Source organism: Hordeum vulgare, chromosome 2H (assembly GCF_904849725.1).
Source record: "Hordeum vulgare subsp. vulgare chromosome 2H, MorexV3_pseudomolecules_assembly, whole genome shotgun sequence".
In the NCBI taxonomy this organism is placed as follows: Eukaryota; Viridiplantae; Streptophyta; class Magnoliopsida; order Poales; family Poaceae; genus Hordeum; species Hordeum vulgare.
Window position 1 is genome coordinate 29,648,696 of NC_058519.1, and position 22,559 is coordinate 29,671,254.

The window sequence follows — 22,559 nt, forward strand, 5'->3', positions numbered from 1 at the left end:
TTGCATCAGAGTGTCAACCAACGGAAGGAAGCTCGACCTAGTAAAAAACCCTACGAGAAGGCCCATAATTAGACAACGCCCACGAAACAAGACACAACAGATAAAATTCGAAGGAAACGAACGGGCTGCTGACCAACTAAAAATTCCTATTTAAATTAAAAAATACAACGAACGGGCTGCTGACCAACTAAAAATTCCTATTTAAATTAAAAAATACGCCGGGTGACGTCAGCCGAGTGAGACAATAATGTCTCAGCCGGCTGAGTTGCAGGCAAAGCCGTTTCTAAATATACATTTTTTTAAAAGATTACACTAAAGAACTATATATCTATGTATATACACAGGGCCGGTCCTGATATTTTGGGGGCCCGGGGCTAAAGTAAGATTTGGGGCCCCTTAATATAAACAGTATAGCAATGATAAATAATATATGTATTTACACAATATTATCAGTAATTACTTAAATACATACAAAAGCCAATATTTATAAAAAATAACTTGATACATATTTCCTGCAAATTTTCTTGTAATTTCTTTTTGATGCAAAAGCACTTTTGATTGTGTCGGTGTCAATCTCATCCATTGATTTCTTCTCGATACATAATGTTGCCTAATCGTTTAAGCTATGTTGGGCCATTGTTTATCCATAATTGTTCTTCAATAATTTCAAGTGGAAAAGCATCTTTTTGGCAATGCAACAATCACAGATACACAGTATGTAAATCCGAATAAATCTTTAAACATGTGAGGTTTTTAAATAGTTTCTTCAAAGAAGTGCTCAATTAAAAACTAATATTTAAAATGGAAATCCTTCCAACTTCTAAAATTCCTTCTTGGCTACCAGTTTTATCATACTGTTTCTTTCTCAAACTGTTTCTTCCTCTAGCACACGACGCATTACTGAAAATTGTAGGAAAATTGCAGTATGATATACCTTGGATTTATTAGATCGGCATTAGTGGCTGGACGCTCGGCGATGATCCGAAGGTGGTGGCTGGTGGCAGGCTCGGCGATGTATGTGTGCCCCTACTACGATAGTGTCAGTTTTCAGGGGCTAGCCGATGTGTGTGCTACTTCGTCGCTGCGTTCAACGTCGGGAGACCAGTCTGCCCTGTGCGACTTGGGATCTGGAGTTTGAAACCGGGGAACAGATAATAGGAGAGTGTCTTGTAATAATAACGCCCGACGTGATTTACGTGCGTGTCTACTCTTTTTTCCCTCCTTATCATACGCTGATTGAAGCGATTTAGATGCATATAAAATACGATGTTACCTGTCGACCCTTCCTATTTGTATCTTTTTTAGGGGGCCTTCCTATTTGTATCTGGATTGCAATACTTATTTTCCTATTTTTATCTTTATGGGTTGCTTTACCTTCGTGTAATTACCTGGGAGGGGGCCCCTCGATCATGGGGGCCCGGGGCGGCCGCCCCTGCTGCCCCCCTCAGGGCCGGCCCTGTATATACACATACTTTAGAATGTATATTCATTTATTTTGTTTTATATGTACTCCCTCGGTTCCTAAATACTTCTTCCGTTCCAAAATAAGTGTCTTAAGCTTAGTACAATTTTATACTAGAGCTAGTACAAAGTTGAGACAGTTATTTTGGGACAGAGGGAGTATAAGTCTTTATAGAGGTTTCACTAGAAGACTACGTACGGATGTATATAGACATATATTAGAGTGTAGATTCATTTTAATTTTGCTCTGTATGTTGTCCTCTAGTAAAATATCTAAAAAGACTTATATTTAGAAACGGAGGAAGTAGTTTCTAATGAAATCTTTAAAAGGACTTATATTTAGCAACAAAGGAAGTATTTGAGAGCACATGAACGCATTGATTGGAGAGTCTCCGTTTCATCACATTGCTTATGCTAGCACTGCATTATGCCATGCTAGCTGCATGCACTACATTTTCTTCTGCTCAGGTAGGAAAAAAAAAAGAACAAGCTAGTCGATCACGTCTAAGATGTAGCTCTGCTGACGTTGCAATACCGTTCTCAGGTACAGAAAGAACAGTGTACGGAGCTCGCGGTGATCGTCCATCTAGCATCACTTGGACCAAATCACGTCGTATGATCGATCACCTGCGACTCGAGGGCAAGTTATATTTTGACGTTTTACCAATTCGTCACGTCCACGCATCAGACGATCAGTGTGATTTTTCTCGTCAGACGTGAACACACACGAGACGAGAGGAACAGGATCCAAGAGATCGACGGCTCCGCCCATGCATGTCATGATGTGCTACGTAATGCGATTGTCAACATCAGACCTCAGAGCACAATGATATCATCATCACATCAACTTTCGTTAGCACACTATGAACATCTACAACATGACCCCTCATGCTTTTTTCAAACGTCCGATCAAATCGGTCACGGAATTCCGACTAAAACATACCTTTTAAAACCAGACTCAAACGCCTGGACTGTGCGGCATTCTTTATATCCAGCCCAAATATTGAGGAGCCCGGGCACACAAGCCACGTCGGCCTGCTGATATGGACCCACGCGAAATCGTCCGAAAACCTGGTGGTTCGACGGACGCCTCCTCTATTGCCACAGTGTGAACGTCGTGTGGCGCCGCAACGGCGGGCTGGTTATCCTACCCCGGCTATTTAAGCCGATTGCCGACACCCAAATCCTACCCTCCACATTTTCCTCCTCCCGTCCGCCGCAGCCGACAGCCATGCCCCCACGCCACCGCCATTACACGATCCAGTACCTGTTTTGTCTCCTTGAGCAGGTCCAACTCTGAAGGCCCGCGGGGCTACCTCTGGATCCAATGGAGGATTTCAAGGACGAGGATGAGGTGGAGGGGGAAGAGGAGGAGGATGTGGAGAAGGAAGAGGAGGAGGAGGAGGAGCAAGCGGAGGAGGCATCAATGGTGGGTGTGGGGGAGGAGGAGCAGGAGCCGTTTGAGGAGGCGCCAGCGTTGGATGTGAGGGAGGAGGCGCCGATGATGTAGGAGGACGTAGATCTGCGGGCGTAGCAGCTGGCCATCATGAACTCCATCAGCTCGGAGTCACCTGCGGAGCGTCTTCGTCAGCAGCAGATGGAGGCGGTGCATGCGGCGGCAAAGGCTGCGGCTGATGACGACGAAGAGTAGGAGATTTTCTGTTGCATGACTTTTGTATGGATCTAGGAGATGAAACATGAAAGAATGTGGACGAAGAAATTTAAGGGCTGGTCGGTGAGTGCCCACATACGTGTCCGGACGCTCCAGGTGTTTGAGGGCCAGATTTATAAACCGGCACTGTAGATGCTTTAATAGTCCACTAGTAAAATGGCCCGTGCGTTGCCACGGAAGAAAAAAAACATAATCTTCAATGATGGTGACCACATTATGTTCACATATCATCGCTTGATTTAGAAATTTTGTGCACAAATGTAAGAAAATGTTTCTTCTTTTAAATTTATTCACAAGTTGAAGCAATCTTTACATTTAAAAAATATATATATCATGGTTGTTAAAAATCTTGGTAACTCAAGGATTTATTCTGAATTTCAACATTTTTTCTTAGCAAACATACAATAATAATCCGATCCATCCAAAAGTAAATTTTCAAAATTCACACATGTATATTGTCACAAAGACTTAGAAGCATTAAGGTTTAATTACATACATTAGATCTTTCGTGAACAATTTTACAAATATGGAAACAATTTTAAAATTGAGAACATTTTTTACAATTTACAAACATTTAGTAAAAATCGTGAATATTTTTTATGTTTTGAACGGGTTTAAATATTTTCTTTCGAATTGGCGACCAATTCAAGAAAAGATGAACATAATTTTTGATGTTGGAGGATTTTATTTTAAATTCACAAACATTTTTTGAAACGCATGAAGTTTTTCTGAATAAACAAACATTTTTATAAATCAGTAATATATTTATTAAATTCATGGACATTGTTTTGGAATTTGGAAAAAAAATATTAAAATCCGGCGCTTTTTTGAACCATATTTTAATTCAAAATAAAAATTCGTCAGCATTTTAATTCAAAATTCCTATTTTTTAATATGTAAAAGTTTTTGTAATTCTAAATTATTTAAATTATAAATAAACAAAAATGGAACGGAAAATTTTAAATAAACAAAGAAACTATCAAAACAGGCATTAGCTATTTTTAAAATTTTAGGACATTTTTTAAATGCATTAACATATTTTGAATTAGAAATCATTTTGTTAAATGCCTTTAATAATTTTTAATACATGGAATTTTATTTGAGATCATGGACTTTTCTTATTGTACAAACATTTTTCTAAAATTGCAAACATTTTATTGTATATGCGAGCATTTTTCACAAAACTCCGAGCAGTTTTTGAAGTCACAAACATTTTAATTTTTTAAATATGTTGATTTATAATTTTCAGTTTATTAAAATATTAAAGATTATTTGAAGTTCTAAATTATTTAAAATAAAAAAATAAAAAGGAACTGAAAATAAATAAATAAAGGGAACTAAAAGCAGGCGCGTGTGCATGGGCCGGCCCATATGGTGTGTTGGAAATTCTCCCAGCATGCAGAGCGTAATATAGGAGGTTTTTACATGGGCCGGCCCAGTTCAAGATTTTTCGCTTTGTGAAACGTTTTAGTTACTTACCGGTGGCATGGTGGGTAATTTATGCAAACTTTAGGGGTAATTTTCAAGACGGATGACGAGAAACCGCATTTGCTTTATTAGTAGGGAGAGATTAGGGAGAGATATAAGATTTAGCCCTTTATAAGGGCAGCAATTTGGCAACTGTGATAATCTCCCACAATTCTGAAGCGCCATTAAAACATGAGGGGAACACATATGCTTATTTTTTTCATTGAGTCATTGTTCTCATCAATGATAAAAGAATAAAAGAATTATCTAACGTAAAGCAGCTGTAATAGACGTCAACTAAACAATGTGTATGCATATCATCCGGATTACACTAACAGCATCTGCATCTACGCACGCAGTATGTTACTTTATTTTTCCTACTATCACACACATCTGCATGCATTTCAGTATTTCCACTTGATTGGGGGCGCTTCAGGTAGCTGCAACTGCAAGTGTGCTCATTTCACCTCTCATATGCAACTACACCATGCTGCACAGGTGACCGGAATTCTCCTCTCGGCGTGGACGTCTCATTCTCACACCCCCTTGTCACAATGGAGTTGAAGCTTCGCCTCAGTGGTGAGGCAAACCGAGTACACACAGACCCGGTGGCCCACCTTGGTGACAGGTTCATTTGCTCAAGTGCGTGCGCTTGGAGCTCCGAAGGGTAGTCGCGCACGCACCCGATCCGAGGGCCTGCCCCGGTTGACCACTTGAAAGACAATTGCTTGCCAAGCTGGTATGATTTCATGTCCTTCTTGGAGTTGATCCTCTGAAGGATCTTCTCGCGCGACACCGGTGCCTGCTCTCCCCTTTGTAGGTCATTTTCAGACATGTGGCTGCTAGTGGAGGCTTCAGTAGCTTTGGCATCTTCTGATGAACCCGGTGTTGCCACCGCTGGTTCCTCGAGTTTTTCGCTCTTTGTAGATGTTGGTTGAACAAGTTGTGCTTTCTGAAGAGGGCCAGTTTCTTCAGGTGCAACAGGGTCATCTTCATTTTGTCGTTCTCCTAGGCGAACCTTTTGAGGCTACCCAAAATTCCTCATCCTCCTCTGCTGGGCTCATCTGCAGCAATTTGAAACATGTAGTAAGACCACAATGCTACAATCTATAGACACGGAGGAGATGTGTATTTTTTGTCTGAATCATATTATAGGGTGCTCACCTTAACATCAGTGAGATCAACCAAGTTGTCCTTCAGGAAGCTTTTAAACTCCTGGAAATTCTCCTCTGTGGGGCGGTAGTGACCACTGTGAGGCCAAATAGCCCGCCAACAATAAAGTTCAGAAGATGGTGTCAGCATGTTACCTGATAAAACTGGATGTAAAAGCTGTTTGCAGATAATAAAATCGCATACATACCTTGAGTGTCCCATTTTCAGCAACCAGTCTCCCAGCAGCAGAAGTAGCTCCCCCGACAAGAAAGCTAGAATGCTGGAATTTACCTTTCTTCTTCTGCAATTCATAATGGCAAGATTCATTCATATTACACACCGAACTGACATTTATAGAGTTGATTATATTTACCTGACCAACATAACTGCATATTTACCTGACCAACATACATGCTCTTAGATGTGCTAAGAACAAAGATCCACTTTGCGTCTCTCGGGCCGAAGGACGTGTCGATTATTTGCCGGCTTTTCCTGTACATGAACTTGTTGTCCTCAGTTACGACTTCATAGTCCTCTCTTTCCTTCTGCACAGTTTAAATACACTCTCCCTGTTAGCCACCACATATGCGTTGCAATAACCTCTGGTCAGTTGAGTCCTCCACTCAATGATTGTGAACACTACCTACCGGACCGAGGTACTTGATGCACTGGCTCAGAAGCTTGGACCGGGAGCACTTGCCTTCAAGATTGATCTCTTTGCCTTCTCCAACATCAAGCCTGGAGTTTTAGCGATCATAAGTGCACATTCCATTCGTTGGCTGAAATATTCAGAGATGTGTTCAATGAGCCAACTCACCAGTAGAAGAACGGCTGTTTGCTTTCACTATGGAGCCAGCAATCATAGTAGTAGTGCAGGTTGTGGCCGTAGCGGTGGCGCGGGTCAATCTCCAATGACAATTCGAATACCAACCAACATCAGCTCATTGCGTGGTAAATAAAACATAACCACTTATGGCAGTAAGAACATGAACAAATCGCAGCATATGAGAAAAGAAATGAGGAGACACTCACCGCCTCGAGCCAATGCTGCAATGTGAGTTTCTGTGCCTTGTCATCCTTGGACAGCCCCTTTCCAACCTGAAGGAAAACACGCCCAAATTTGACAAAATATTTGTTTCAGATGTTTGCCGGTTTCAGATAAAGGCAGCTCACCAGATGTGTTTGAGATGCGAGATTTGTTGTGTTTGTTAAGAATAAACGAGAGAGAGGGGAAGCGAATGATTGGAATGAACAGTAATCTCTCATTTATAAAAACTGGGGATATTTATACCCAGTACATGGCGGTTTACAAAAGGGGCAGTTGCCAAAAGAACAACTGACATAGTATTGATTAATTGTTGGGGAACGTCGCATGGGAAATAAAAAATTTCCTACGCGCACGAAGACCTATCATGGTGATGTCCATCTATGAGAGGGGATGTGTGATCTACGTACCCTTGTAGACCGTACAGCAAAAGCGTTAGTGAACGCGGTTGATGTAGTGGAACGTCCTCACGTCCCTCGATCCGCCCCGCGAACAGTCCCGCGATCAGTCCCACGATCTAGTGCCGAACGGACGGCACCTCCGCGTTCAGCACACGTACAGCTCGGCGATGATCTCGGCCTTCTTGATCCAGCAAGAGAGACGGAGAGGTAGAAGAGTTCTCCGGCAGCGTGATGGCGCTCCGGAGGTTGGTGATGATCTTGTCTCAGCAGGGCTCCGCCCGAGCTCCGCAGAAACGCGATCTAGAGGAAAAACCGTGGAGGTATGTGGTCGGGCTGCCGTGGAAAAGTCGTCTCAAATCAGCCCTAAAACCTCCGTATATATAGGGGGAAGAGGGGGAGCCTTGCCTTGGGGCTCAAGGAGCCCCAAGGGGGTCGGCCGAGCCAAGGGGGGAAGGTCTCCCCCCCCCCAAACCGAGTCCAACTTGGTTTGGTGGGTGGAGTCCTTCTTCCCTTTCCCACCCCCTCCTTTTTTTTCTTTTCTCTTTGATTTTCTTCCTATGGCGCATAGGGCCTTCTTGGGCTATCCCAACAGCCCACTAAGGGCTGGTGTGCCACCCCCAAGGCCTATGGGCTTCCCCGGGGTGGGTTGCCCCCCCGGTGAACTCCCGGAACCCATTCGTCGTTCCCGGTACATTCCCAGTAACTCCAAAAACCTTCCGGTAATCAAATGAGGTCATCCTATATATCAATCTTCGTTTCCGGACCATTCCGGAAACCCTCATGACGTCCGTGATCTCATCCGGGACTCCGAACAACATTCGGTAGCAACCATATAACTCAAATACGCATAAAACAACGTCGAACCTTAAGTGTGCAGACCCTGCGGGTTCGAGAACTATGTAGACATGACCCGAGAGACTCCTCGGTCAATATCCAATAGCGGGACATGGATTCCCATATTGGATCCTACATATTCTACGAAGATCTTATTGTTTGAACCTCAGTGCCAAGGATTCATATAATCGTGTATGTCATTCCCTTTGTCCTTCGGTATGTTACTTGCCCGAGATTCGATCGTCAGTATCCGCATACCTATTTCAATCTCGTTTACCGGCAAGTCTCTTTACTCGTTCCGTAATACAAGATCCCGCAACTTACACTAAGTCACATTGCTTGCAAGGCTTGTGTGTGATGTTGTATTACCGAGTGGGCCCCGAGATACCTCTCCGTCACACGGAGTGACAAATCCCAGTCTTGATCCATACTAACTCAACGAACACCTTCGGAGATACCTGTAGAGCATCTTTATAGTCACCCAGTTACGTTGCGACGTTTGATACACACAAAGTATTCCTCCGGTGTTAGTGAGTTATATGATCTCATGGTCATAGGAACAAATACTTGACATGCAGAAAAACAGTAGCAACAAAATGACACGATCAACATGCTACGTCTATTAGTTTGGGTCTAGTCCATCACGTGATTCTCCTAATGACGTGATCCAGTTATCAAGCAACAACACCTTGTTCATAATCAGAAGACACTGACTATCTTTGATCAACTGGCTAGCCAACTAGAGGCTTGCTAGGGACAGTGTTTTGTCTATGTATCCACACATGTAAATGAGTCTTCATTCAATACAATTATAGCATGGATAATAAACGATTATCTTGATACAGGAATTATAATAATAACTATATTTATAATTGCCTCTAGGGCATAATTCCAACAGTCTCTCACTTGTAGTAGAGTCAATAATCTAGCCCTCACATCATCATGCGAATTACATTGTAATAAATCTAACACCCATACAGTTCTGGTGTTGATCATGCTTTGCCCGTGGAAGAGGTTTAGTCAGCGGGTCTGCTACATTCAGATCCATGTGCACTTTGCATATATTTACGTCCTCCCCTTCAACGTAGTCGCGGATGAGGTTGAAGCGTCGTTTGATGTGTTTGGACTTCTTGTAAAACCGTGGTTCCTTTGCTAAGGCAATGGCACCCGTGTTGTCACAGAATAAGGTTATTGGATTCAGTGCGCTTGGCACCACTCCAAGATCCGTCATGAACTGCTTCATCCAGACACCCTCCTTAGCCGCCTCCGAGGCAGCCATGTACTCCGCTTCACATGTAGAATCTGCTACGACGCTTTGCTTGGAACTGCACCAGCTTACCGCACCCCCATTAAAAATAAATACGTATCCGGTTTACGACTTAGAGTCGTCTGGATCTGTGTCAAAGCTTGCATCGACGTAACCTTTTACGGAGAGCTCTTCGTCACCTCCATACACGAGAAACATCTCCTTAGTCCTTTTCAGGTACTTCAGGATATTCTTGACCGCCGTCCAGTGATCCACTCCTGGATTACTCTGGAACCTACCTGCCATACTTATGGCCAGGCTAACGTCCGGTCTAGTGCACAACATTGCATACATGATAGAACCTATGGCTGAAGCATAGGGGACGGTGCGCATATGCTCTCTATCCTCATCAGTTGTTGGGCACTGAGTCTTACTCAATCTCGTACCTTGTAAAACTGGCAAGAATCCTTTCTTGGACTGTTCCATTTTGAACTTCTTCAAAACTTTATCAAGGTATGTGCTTTGTGAAAGTCCTATCAGGCGTTTTGATCTATCCCTATAGATCTTAATGCCTAGAATGTAAGCAGCTTCTCCTAGGTCCTTCATAGAGAAACTTTTATTCAAGTAATCCTTTATGCTCTCCAAAAACTCTACGTTGTTTCCAATCAGCAATATGTCATCCACATATAATATTAGAAACACCACAGAGCTCCCACTCACTTTCTTGTAAATACAAGATTCTCCAACCACTTGTATAAACCCAAATGCTTTGATCACCTCATCAAAGCGTTTGTTCCAACTCCGAGATGCTTGCACCAGTCCATAAATGGATCGCTGGAGCTTGCACACCTTGTTAGCATTCTTAGGATTGACAAAACCTTCGGGTTGCATCATATACAATTCTTCCTTAAGGAAACCGTTAAGGAACACCGTTTTGACATCCATCTGCCAGATTTCATAATCAAAAAATGCAGCTATTGCTAACATGATTCTGACGGACTTAAGCATCGCTACGGGTGAGAATGTCTCATCGTAGTCAACTCCTTGAACTTGTGAAAAACCCTTTGCCACAAGTCGAGCTTTATAAACGGTCACATTGCCGTCAGCATTCGTCTTCCTCTTAAAGATCCATTTGTTCTGAATAGCCTTGCGGCCCTTAGGCAGTACTTCCAAAGTCCACACTTTGTTCTCATACATGGATCCTATCTCGGACTTCATGGCTTCTAGCCATTTGTTGGAATCTGGGCCCACCATTGCTTCTTCATAATTTGCAGGTTCATTGTTGTCCAACAACATGATTGATAAGTCGGGATTACCGTACCATTCTGGAGCAGCACATGGTCTCGTCGACCTGCGTGGTTCGACAGAAACTTGAACCAGAGTTTCATGATCATTATCATTAACTTCCTCCTCAACCGGCGTCGCAACGACAGAGGTTTCCCCTTGCCCTGCGCCACCATCCAGAGGGATGAGAGGTTCGACAACCTCGTCAAGTTCTATCTTCCTCCCACTCAATTCTCTCGAGAGAAACTCCTTCTCGAGAAAAGCTCCGTTTTTAGCAACAAACACTTTGCCCTCGGATTTGAGATAGAAGGTGTACCCAACTGTCTCTTTTGGGTAACCTATGAAGACGCACTTTTCCGCTTTGGGTTCCAGCTTTTCAGGTTGAAGCTTTTTGACATAAGCATCACATCCCCAAACTTTAAGAAACGACAACTTTGGCCTTTTGCCATACCACAGTTCGTATGGTGTCATCTCAACAGATTTTGATGGTGCCCTATTTAAAGTGAATGCAGCTCTTTCTAATGCATAACCCCAAAATGATAAGGGCAAATCGGTAAGAGACATCATAGATCGCACCATCTCTAATAAAGTACGATTACGACGTTCGGACACACCATTACGCTGTGGTGTTCCAGGCGGTGTCAACTGTGAAACAATTCCACATTGTCTTAAGTGAGCACCAAACTCGAAACTCAGATATTCACCCCCACGATCAGACCGTAGGAACTTGATCTTCTTGTTACGATGATTTTCAACTTCACTCTGAAATTGCTTGAACTTTTCAAATGTTTCAGACTTGTGCTTCATTAAGTAGACATAACCATATCTACTCAAATCGTCAGTGAAGGTGAGAAAATAACGATATCCGCCGCGTGCCTCTACGCTCATCGGACCAAACACATCGGTATGTATGATTTCCAACAAGTCACTTGCATGCTCCATTGTTCCGAAGAACGGAGGTTTAGTCATCTTGCCCATGAGGCATGGTTCGCACGTGTCTAGTGAATCAAAGTCAAGTGACTCCAAAAGTCCATCGGCATGGAGTTTCTTCATGCGGTTTACACCAATATGACCTAAGCGGCAATGCCACAAAAATATGGCGCTATCATTGTTAACTCTAACTCTTTTGGTCTCAATGTTATGTATGTGTGTATCTCTATCAAGATTCAATATGAACAATCCTCTCACATTGGGTGCATGACCATAAAAGATGTTACTCATAGAAATAGAACAATCATTATCCTCTGACTTAAAAGAGTAACCGTCTCGCAATAAACAAGATCCAGATATAATGTTCATGCTCAACGCAGGCACTAAATAACAATGATTCAAGTTCATAACTAATCCTGATGGTAACTGAAGTGAAACTGTGCCGACGGTGATTGCATCAACCTTGGAACCATTTCCTACGCACATCGTCACTTCATCTTTCGCCAGCCTTCGTCTATTCCGCAGTTCCTGTTTTGAGTTGCAAATATGAGCAACGGAACCGGTATCGAATACCCAGGCACTACTACGAGAGCCGGTTAAGTACACATCAATAACATGTATATCAAATATACCTAATTTTTCTTTGGCCGCCTTCTTATCTGCCAGATACTTGGGGCAATTGCGCTTCGAGTGACCCATACCCTTGCAATAGTAACACTTTGTTTCAGGCTTAGGTCCAGCTTTGGGTTTCTTCGTCGGATTGGCAACAGGCTTGCCACTCTTCTTTGAATTACCCTTCTTGCCTTTGCCGTTTCTCTTGAAACTAGTGGTCTTATTCACCATCAACACTTGATGCTCTTTACGGAGTTCAGACTCTGCGACTTTCAGCATCGCAAACAACTCGCCGGGAGACTTGTTCATCCCTTGCATGTTGTAGTTCAACACAAAGCCTTTATAGCTTGGTGGCAGTGATTGAAGGATTCTGTCAGTGATAGCCTCTTGCAGGAGTTCAATCCCCAGCTCAGCTAGACGGTTTGAGTACCCAGACATTTTGAGCACATGTTCACTGACAGACGAGTTCTCCTCCATCTTGCAAGCATAGAATTTATCGGAGGTCTCATACCTCTCGATCCGGGCGTTCTTCTGAAAGATAAACTTCAACTCCTGGAACATCTCAAATGCTCCATGACGCTCAAAGCGACGTTGAAGTCCCGATTCTAAGCCATACAAGACTACACATTGAACTACTGAGTAGTCCTCTTTACGTGCTAACCAAGCGTTCTTGACATCCTGATCAGCCGTAGCGGGTGGTTCATCTCCTAGCGCAACATTAAGGACATAATCCTTCTTCCCAGCTTGTAAGATTAGCTTAAGATTACGAGCCCAGTCTACAAAGTTGCTTCCATTATCTTTCAACCTAGCTTTCTCTAGGAACGTATTAAAATTCAGGGTGACTGTCGCGTGAGCCATGATCTACAACACAAATATATTCAAAGTGGACTTAGACTATGTTCAAGATAATTAGAGTTTAACTTAATCAAATTATTCGCTAAACTCCCACTCAAAAAGTACATCTCTCTAGTCATTTGAGTGGTTCATGATCCACTTACACTAGCTCAAGTCCGATCATCACGTGAGTTGACCATAGTTTCAGTGGTAAGCATCCCTATGCTAATCATATCATCTATATGATTCATGATCGACCTTTCGGTCTCATGTGTTCCGAGGCCATGTATGCACATGCTAGGCTCGTCAAGCTTAACCCGAGTGTTCCGCGTGCGCAACTGTTTTGCACCCGTTGTATGTGAACGTTGAGTCTATCACACCCGATCATCACGTGGTGTCTCGAAACGATGAACTGTAGCAACGGTGCACAGTCGGGGAGAACACAATTTCGTCTTGAAATTTTAGTGAGAGATCACCTCATAATGCTGTTGGGGAACGTCGCATGGGAAACAAAAATTTTCCTACGCGCACGAAGACCTATCATGGTGATGTTCATCTACGAGAGGGGATGAGCGATCTACGTACCCTTGTAGATCGTACAGCAGAAGCGATTAGAGATCGCGGTTGATGTAGTGGAACGTCCTCACGTCCCTCGATCCGCCCCGCGAACAATCCCGCGATCAGTCCCACGATCTAGTACCGAACGGACGGCACCTCCGCGTTCAGCACACGTACAGCTCGACGATGATCTCGGCCTTCTTGATCCAGCAAGAGAGACGGAGAGGTAGAAGAGTTCTCCGGCAGCGTGACGGCGCTCCGGAGGTTGGTGATGATCTTGTCTCAGCAGGGCTCCGCCCGAGCTCCGCAGAAACGTGATCTAGAGGAAAAACTATGGAGGTATGTGGTCGGGCAGCCGTGAGAAAGTCGTCTCAAATCAGCCCTAAAACCTCCGTATATATAGGTGGGAGGGAGGGAAGGAGGCAGCCTCAAAACCCAAAGGTTTGGCCGAAATTGGAGGTGGAGGAGTCCTACTCCAATCCTACTTGGAGTAGGATTCCACCTTCCCACTTGGAAACTCTTTCCACCTTGTGTTTTTTCCTTCTCAAACCTTATGGGCCTTAGTGGGAACTTATTCTAGCCCACTAGGGGCTGGTTTATCTCTTCCCATAGCCCATGAGACCCCTTGGGGCGTGACACCCCTCCCGATGGTCCCCGGCACCCCTCCCGGCACTCCCGGTACACTACCGATGAGCCCGAAACTTTTCCGGTAATGCACGAAAACCTTCCGGTAACCAAATGAGGTCATCCTATATATCAATCTTCGTTTCCGGACCATTCCGGAAACCCTCGTGACGTCCGTGATCTCATCCGGGACTCCGAACAACATTCGGTAACCAACCATATAACTCAAATACGCATAAAACAACGTCGAACCTTAAGTGTGCAGACCCTGCGGGTTCGAGAACTATGTAGACATGACCCGAGAGACTCCTCGGTCAATATCCAATAGCGGGACCTGGATGCCCATATTGGATCCTACATATTCTACGAAGATCTTATCGTTTGAACCTCAGTGCCAAGGATTCATATAATCCCGTATGTCATTCCCTTTGTCCTTCGGTATGTTACTTGCCCGAGATTCGATCGTCAGTATCCGTATACCTATTTCAATCTCGTTTACTGGCAAGTCTCTTTACTCGTTCCGTAATACAAGATCCCGCAACTTACACTAAGTTACATTGCTTGCAAGGCTTGTGTGTGATGTTGTATTACCGAGTGGGCCCCGAGATACCTCTCCGTCACACGGAGTGACAAATCCCAGTCTTGATCCATACTAACTCAACTAACACCTTCGGAGATACCTGTAGAGCATCTTTATAGTCACCCAGTTACGTTGCGACGTTTGATACACACAAAGCATTCCTCCGGTGTCAGTGAGTTATATGATCTCATGGTCATAGGAAAAAATACTTGACACGCAGAAAACAGTAGCAACAAAATGACACGATCAACATGCTACGTCTATTAGTTTGGGTCTAGTCCATCACATGATTCTCCTAATGATGTGATCCCGTTATCAAGTGACAACACTTGCCTATGGCCAGGAAACCTTGACCATCTTTGATCAACGAGCTAGTCAACTAGAGGCTTACTAGGGACAGTGTTTTGTCTATGTATCCACACAAGTATTGTGTTTCCAATCAATACAATTATAGCATGGATAATAAACGATTATCATGAACTAAGAAATATAATAATAACTAATTTATTATTGCCTCTAGGGCATATTTCCAACAGTCTCCCACTTGCACTAGAGTCAATAATCTAGTTCACATCACCATGTGATTCCAACGAATCCAACACCCATATAGTTATGGGGTCTGATCACGTCTTGCTCGTGAGAGAGGTTTTAGTCAACGGTTCTGAAACTTTCAGATCCGTGCGTTCTTTACAAATCTTTATGTCATCTTATAGATGCTGCTACTACGTGCTATTCGGAAATACTCCAAATATCTACTCTACTATACGAATCCGTTTCACTACTCATAGTTATTCGGATTAGTGTCAAAGCTTGCATCGACGTAACCCTTTACGACGAACTCTTTAACCACCTCCATAATCGAGAAAAAATTCCTTAGTCCATTAGTTACTAAGGATAAATTTTGACCGCTGCTAGTGATTCAATCATGGATCACTCTCTGTACCTCTCAACATACTTTGAGTCAAGGCACACATCAGGTGCGGTACACAGCATGGCATACTTTAGATTCTATGGCTAAGGCATAGAAGACGACCTTCGTCTATTCTCTTTATTCTGCCGTGGTCGGGTTTTGAGTCTTACTCAAATTCACACCTCACAACGCAACCCAGAACTCTTTCTTTGCTGATCTATTTTGAACTCCTTCAAAAACTTGTCAAGGCATGCATTTTATTGAAACTTTCATTAAGCGCTTTTGATCTATCTCCATAGATCTTTGATGCTCAACGTTCAAGTAGCGCAATCCAGGTATTCCTTTGAAAACTCCTTTCAAACAACCTTATATGCTTTACAGAGATTCTACATCACTTCTGATCCACAATATGTCAACCACATATACTTATCAGAAATTCTATAGTGCTCCCACTCACTTCTTTTGGAAATACAAGTTTCTCATAAACCTTGTACAAACCCAAAATCTTTGATCATCTCATCAAAGTGTATATTCCAACTCCGAGATGCTTGCACCAGTCCATTGAAGGATCACTGGAGCTTGCATACTTGCTAGTATCTTTAGGATCGTCAAAACCTTCTGGTTGTATCACATACAATGTTTGCTCAAGGAAACCGTCGAGAAAACAATGTTTTGACATCCTACGTGCAATATTTCATAAATAATGCATCAACAACTAACATAATTCCAACAGACCTTTAGCATCGCTACGAGTGAGAAAGTCTCATCATAGTCAACTGTTTGATCTTGTCGAAAACATCTTTGCGACAAGTCGAGCTTTTCTTAATAGTGACTCATCACCATCATCGTCTGTCTTCTTTTAAAGATCCATCTTTACTCAATAGTCTTATGATCATCAAGTAGTTCTTTCAAAGTCTACACTTTGTTTTATACATGGATCCTCTCTCGGATTTCATGGCTTCCAGCCATTTGTCAGAATCTGGGCCCACCATCGCTTTCTCCATAACTCGTAGGTTCACTGTTGCTCAACAACATGACCTCCAAGACAGGGTTACCGTACCACTCTGTAGTAGTATGCGACCTTGTCAACCTACGAGGCTTGTAGTAACTTGATCCGATGCTTGATGATCACCATCATCTGCTTCCACTTCAATTGGTGTAGGCGCCACAGGAACAACTTCCTGCACCCTGCTACACACTGGTTGAAGTGATGGTTCAATAACCTCATCAAGTTCTACTACCCTCCCACTCAATTCTTTCGAGAGAAACCTTTCCTCGAGAAAGGATCCGTTTCTAGAAACAAACACTTTGCTTTCGGATCTGAGATAGGAGATGTACCCAACTGTTTTGGATATCCTATGAAGATGCATTTATCCGCTTTGGGTTCGAGCTTATCAGACTGAAACTTTTTCACATAAGTGTCGAAGCCCCAAACTTTCAAGAAACGACAGTTTAGATTTCTCTAAACCTCAGTCTATACTGTGTCATCTCAACGGAAATACGCGGTGCCCTATTTAAAGTGAGTGCGGTTGTCTCTAATGCATAACCCATAAACGATAGTGGTAATTCGATAAGAGACATCATAGTATGCACCATACCAAATAGTGCGTGGCTATGACGTTCAGACACATCATCACACTATGATGTTCCAGGTGGCATGAACTGCGAAACAATTTCCACATTGTCTTAACTGCGTACCAAAACTCATAACTCAGATATTCATTTCCATGATCATATCGTAGACAGTTTATCCTCTTGTTACGACGAACTTCACTCTGAAACGGAATTGAACTTTTCAACATTTCAGACTTGTGATTCATTAAGTAAATACTCCTGTATCTACTCAAATCGTCAGTGAAGTAAGAACATAATGATATCCACTACGTGCCTCAGCACCCATTGGACTGCATACATCAAAATGTATCACTTTCAACAAGTTACTATCTTATTTCATCTCAATGAAAACAAGGCCTTGCTCATGTGGTATGATTTGCATGTCACTAGTGATTCGAAATCAGGTGAGTACAAAGATCCATCAGCATGGAGCCTCTTCATGCAATTTATACTAACATGACTTAAGCGGCAGTGCCACAAGTGGTACTATCATCATCAACTCGTATCTTTTGGCACCAATATCATGAACATGTGTAACACTACGATCGAGATTCAATAAACCATTGAAGGTGATTATTCAAGAAAATAGAGTAACCATTATTCTCTTTAAATGAATAATCGTATTACAATAAACACGATCCAATCATGTTCATGTTTAACGCAAGCACGAAATAACAATTATTTAGGTTTAACACCAATCCCGATGATAGAGGGAGCGTGCGACGTTTGATCATATCAATCTTGGAAACACTTCCAACACGTATCGTCACCTCGCCTTTAGCTAGTCTCCGTTTATGCCGTAGCTTTCATTTCGCGTCACTAATCACTTAGCAACTGAACCGGTATCCAATACCCTCGTGCTACTAGGAGTACTAGTAAAGTACACATCAACATCATGTATATCAAATACACTTCTTTCGACTTTTGCCAGCCATCTTATCTACCAAGTATCTTGAGTTGCTCCGCCTCAGTGATTGTTCCCCTCATTACGGAAGCACTTAGTCTCGGGTTTGGGTTTAATATTGGGTCTCTTCATTAGTGCAGCAACTGTTTTGCCGTTTCACGAAGTATCCCTTCTAGCCCTTGCCTTTCTTGAAACTTAGTGGTTTTACAAACCATCAACTATTGACGCTCCTTCTTGATTTCTACTTTCGCAGTGTCAAACATCACGAATCGCTCAAGGATCATTGTATCTATCCTCAATATGTTATAGTTCATCACGAAGCTCTCACAGCTTGGTGGCAGTGTCTTTTGGAGAACCATCACCATCTCATCTGGAAGATTAACTCCCACTTGATTCAAGTGATTGTCGTACTCAAACAATCTGAGCACACGCTCATCGATTGAGCTTTTCTCTTTTACTTTGTGGACAAAGAATCTTGTTGGAGGTCTCGTACCTCTTAACAAGGGCACAAGCATGAAATCACAATTTCATCTCTTTAGAACATCACTTATGTTCCGTGACGTTTTACAACGTTTTCGGCGCCTTGCTTCTAAGCCATTAAGTATCTTGCACTGAACTATTGTGTAGTAATCAGAAACGTGTATGTCGGATGTTCACAGCATCCACAGACGACGCTCGAGGTGCAGCACACCGAGTGGTGCATTAAGGACATAAGCCTTCTGTGCAGCAACGAGGACAATCCTCGGTTTTACAGACTCAGTCTGCAAAGTTTGCTACTATCAACTTTCAACTAAATTTTCTCTAGGAACATATAAAAACAGTAGAGCTATAGCGCAAGCTACATCGTAATTCGCAAATACCATTAGACTATGTTCATGACAATTAGTTCAATTAATCATATTACTTAAGAACTCCCACTCAAAAAGTACATCTCTCTAGTCATTTGAGTGGTATATGATCCAAATCCACTATCTCAAGTCCGATCATCACGTGAGTCGAGAATAGTTTCAGTGGTAAGTATCTCTATGCTAATCATATCAACTATACAATTCATGCTCGACCTTTCGGTCTCATGTGTTCCGAGGCCATGTCTGCACATGCTAGGCTCGTCAAGCTTAACCCGAGTGTTCCGCGTGCGCAACTGTTTTGCACCCGTTGTATGTGAACGTTGAGTCTATCACACCCGATCATCACGTGGTGTCTCGAAACGAAGAACTGTAGCAACGGTGCACAGTCGGGGAGAACACAATTTCGTCTTGAAATTTTAGTGAGAGATCACCTCATAATGCTACCGTCGTTCTAAGCAAAATAAGGTGCATAAAAGGATTAACATCACATGCAATTCATAAGTGACATGATATGGCCATCATCACGTGCTTCTTGATCTCCATCACCAAAACACCGGCACGATCTTCTTGTCACCGGCGTCACACCATGATTTCCATCATCATGATCTCCATCAACGTGTCGCCATCGGGGTTGTCATGCTACTCATGCTATTACTACTAAAGCTACGTCCTAGCAAAATAGTAAACGCATCTGCAAGCACAAACGTTAGTTATAAAGACAACCCTATGGCTCCTGCCGGTTGCCGTACCATCGACGTGCAAGTCGATATTTCTATTACAACATGATCATCTCATACATCCAATATATCACATCACATCGTTGGCCATATCACATCACAAGCATACCCTGCAAAAACAAGTTAGACGTCCTCTAATTTTGTTGTTGCAAGTTTTACGTGGTGACCGGGGGTATCTAGTAGGATCGCATCTTACTTACGCAAACACCACAACGGAGATATATGAGTTGCTATTTAACCTCATCCAAGGACCTCCTTGGTCAAATCCGATTCAACTAAAGTTGGAGAAACCGTCACTTGCCAGTCATCTTTGAGCAAAGGGGGTTACTCGTAACGATGAAACCAGTCTCTCGTAAGCGTACGAGTAATGTCGGTCCAAGCCGCTTCAATCCAACAATACCGCGGAATCAAGAAAAGACTAAGGAGGGCAGCAAAACGCACATCACCGCCCACAAAACCTTTTGTGTTCTACTCGAGAAGACATCTACGCATGAACCTAGCTCATGATGCCACTGTTGGGGAACGTCGCATGGGAAACAAAAATTTTCCTACGCGCACGAAGACCTATCATGGTGATGTTCATCTACGAGAGGGGATGAGCGATCTACGTACCCTTGTAGATCGTACAGCAGAAGCGATTAGAGATCGCGGTTGATGTAGTGGAACGTCCTCACGTCCCTCGATCCGCCCCGCGAACAATCCCGCGATCAGTCCCACGATCTAGTACCGAACGGACGGCACCTCTGCGTTCAGCACACGTACAGCTCGACGATGATCTCGGCCTTCTTGATCCAGCAAGAGAGACAGAGAGGTAGAAGAGTTCTCCGGCAGCGTGACGGTGCTCCGGAGGTTGGTGATGATCTTGTCTCAGCAGGGCTCCGCCCGAGCTCCGCAGAAACCTTCCGGTAATCAAATGAGGTCATCCTATATATCAATCTTCGTTTCCGGACCATTCCGGAAACCCTCGTGATGTCTGTGATCTCATCCGGGACTCTGAACAACATTCGGTAACCAACCATATAACTCAAATACGCATAAAACAACGTCGAACCTTAAGTGTGCAGACCCTGCGGGTTCGAGAACTATGTAGACATGACCCGAGAGACTCCTCGGTCAATATCCAATAGCGGGACCTGGATGCCCATATTGGATCCTACATATTCCACGAAGATCTTATCATTTGAACCTCAGTGCCAAGGATTCATATAATCCCGTATGTCATTCCCTTTGTCCTTCGGTATGTTACTTGCCCGAGATTCGATCGTCAGTATCCGCATACCTATTTCAATCTCGTTTACCGGCAAGTCTCTTTACTCATTTCGTAATACAAGATCCCGCAACTTACACTAAGTCACATTGCTTGCAAGTCTTGTGTGTGATGTTGTATTACCGAGTGGGCCCCGAGATACCTCTCCGTCACACGGAGTGACAAATCCCAGTCTTGATCCATACTAACTCAACGAACACCTTCGGAGATACCTATAGAGCATCTTTATAGTCACCCAGTTACGTTGCGACGTTTGATACACACAAAGTATTCCTCCGGTGTTAGTGAGTTATATGATCTCATGGTCATAGGAACAAATACTTGACATGCAGAAAAACAGTAGCAACAAAATGACACGATCAACATGCTACGTCTATTAGTTTGGGTCTTGTCCATCACGTGATTCTCCTAATGACGTGATCCAGTTATCAAGAAGCAACACCTTGTTCATAATCAGAAGACACTGACTATCTTTGATCAACTGGCTAGCCAACTAGAGGCTTGCTAGGGACAGTGTTTTGTCTATGTATCCACACATGTAAATGAGTCTTCATTCAATACAATTTTAGCATGGATAATAAACGATTATCTTGATACAGGAATTATAATAATAACTATATTTATTATTGCCTCTAGGGCATAATTCCAACATTAATTACATAATTAATACATATTAATTATTTCTAACACTCCCCCTAATCAATTCTTGATCTTGTAAATAGCCATCTTCTTGATAAGGACTTCTTTATAAATAACTTTGTCCTTGAGAATGTTCATCATTCCATCTTGAGAAATCCTTGTATAATCTTTAAAGTCTCCACCAAAAACCCCGTGGGAAAAATATGAGGAGAATAGTGTAGATATGTTGCTAAAACTCCTTTAAACCCAGTGGGAAAAATAATAAGGAGAAAATGATGCAACATATAATGATTATTGTCTCTTGATAACTCATATGAGAAAAACCTTTGAAGAAGGAGAAAACTCATTGGTGAGTTTAGAGAACAATTGATATGTCTTGAGTACTTCCTTTAAAAACCCCAATAGGGTAAATAGAAAGTATGACATATGATCTTTGAGAAGGTATTACCTCATTAAAAACCATTATGAGAAACTACGGGAGAAAACTCATAAAGGAAAAGAGTGCATCTAACATGCCATTGAAAACTCCTTTAAAATCCAGTGGGAAAAATACAAGGAGAAAATGATATGGCATATATAAACACTTATGTTTATATTGTCTCGTTAAAAACCTTTTATGAGAAACCATTAGGGAAAAACTCATCAAGGGAAAAAGAGTACAATATATGCAATCTGATGATTGTTACTAGGTTATTGTTTGGGAGATTACTCCCCCTGAACTTTGCAAATATGGAGAATGTCTCATACCAATTTCATTGACATGAACATAAGATTGTGTATAATCTGTTGGATTTTCACATGATTTTGTTTGCAAATTATTTCCCCACTTTTCTATAATCCGTGAGGATAAGTAGTTTTCGAGCAATGTGATTTATGATATTGCTCTTCATATAACCTGTAGGTATTGAGTAACACAAGTGGAAGTAGCTTTATAAATCAA

The 22,559-nt window shown here is 42.6% G+C and overlaps 1 pseudogene; it reads right to left on the minus strand.

Annotated features, from left to right (window-relative positions):
• Positions 1 to 5,063: 5,063 nt before the first annotated feature.
• LOC123425186 overlaps positions 5,064 to 22,559 on the minus strand; it is a 29,511-nt pseudogene continuing 12,015 nt past the window's right edge.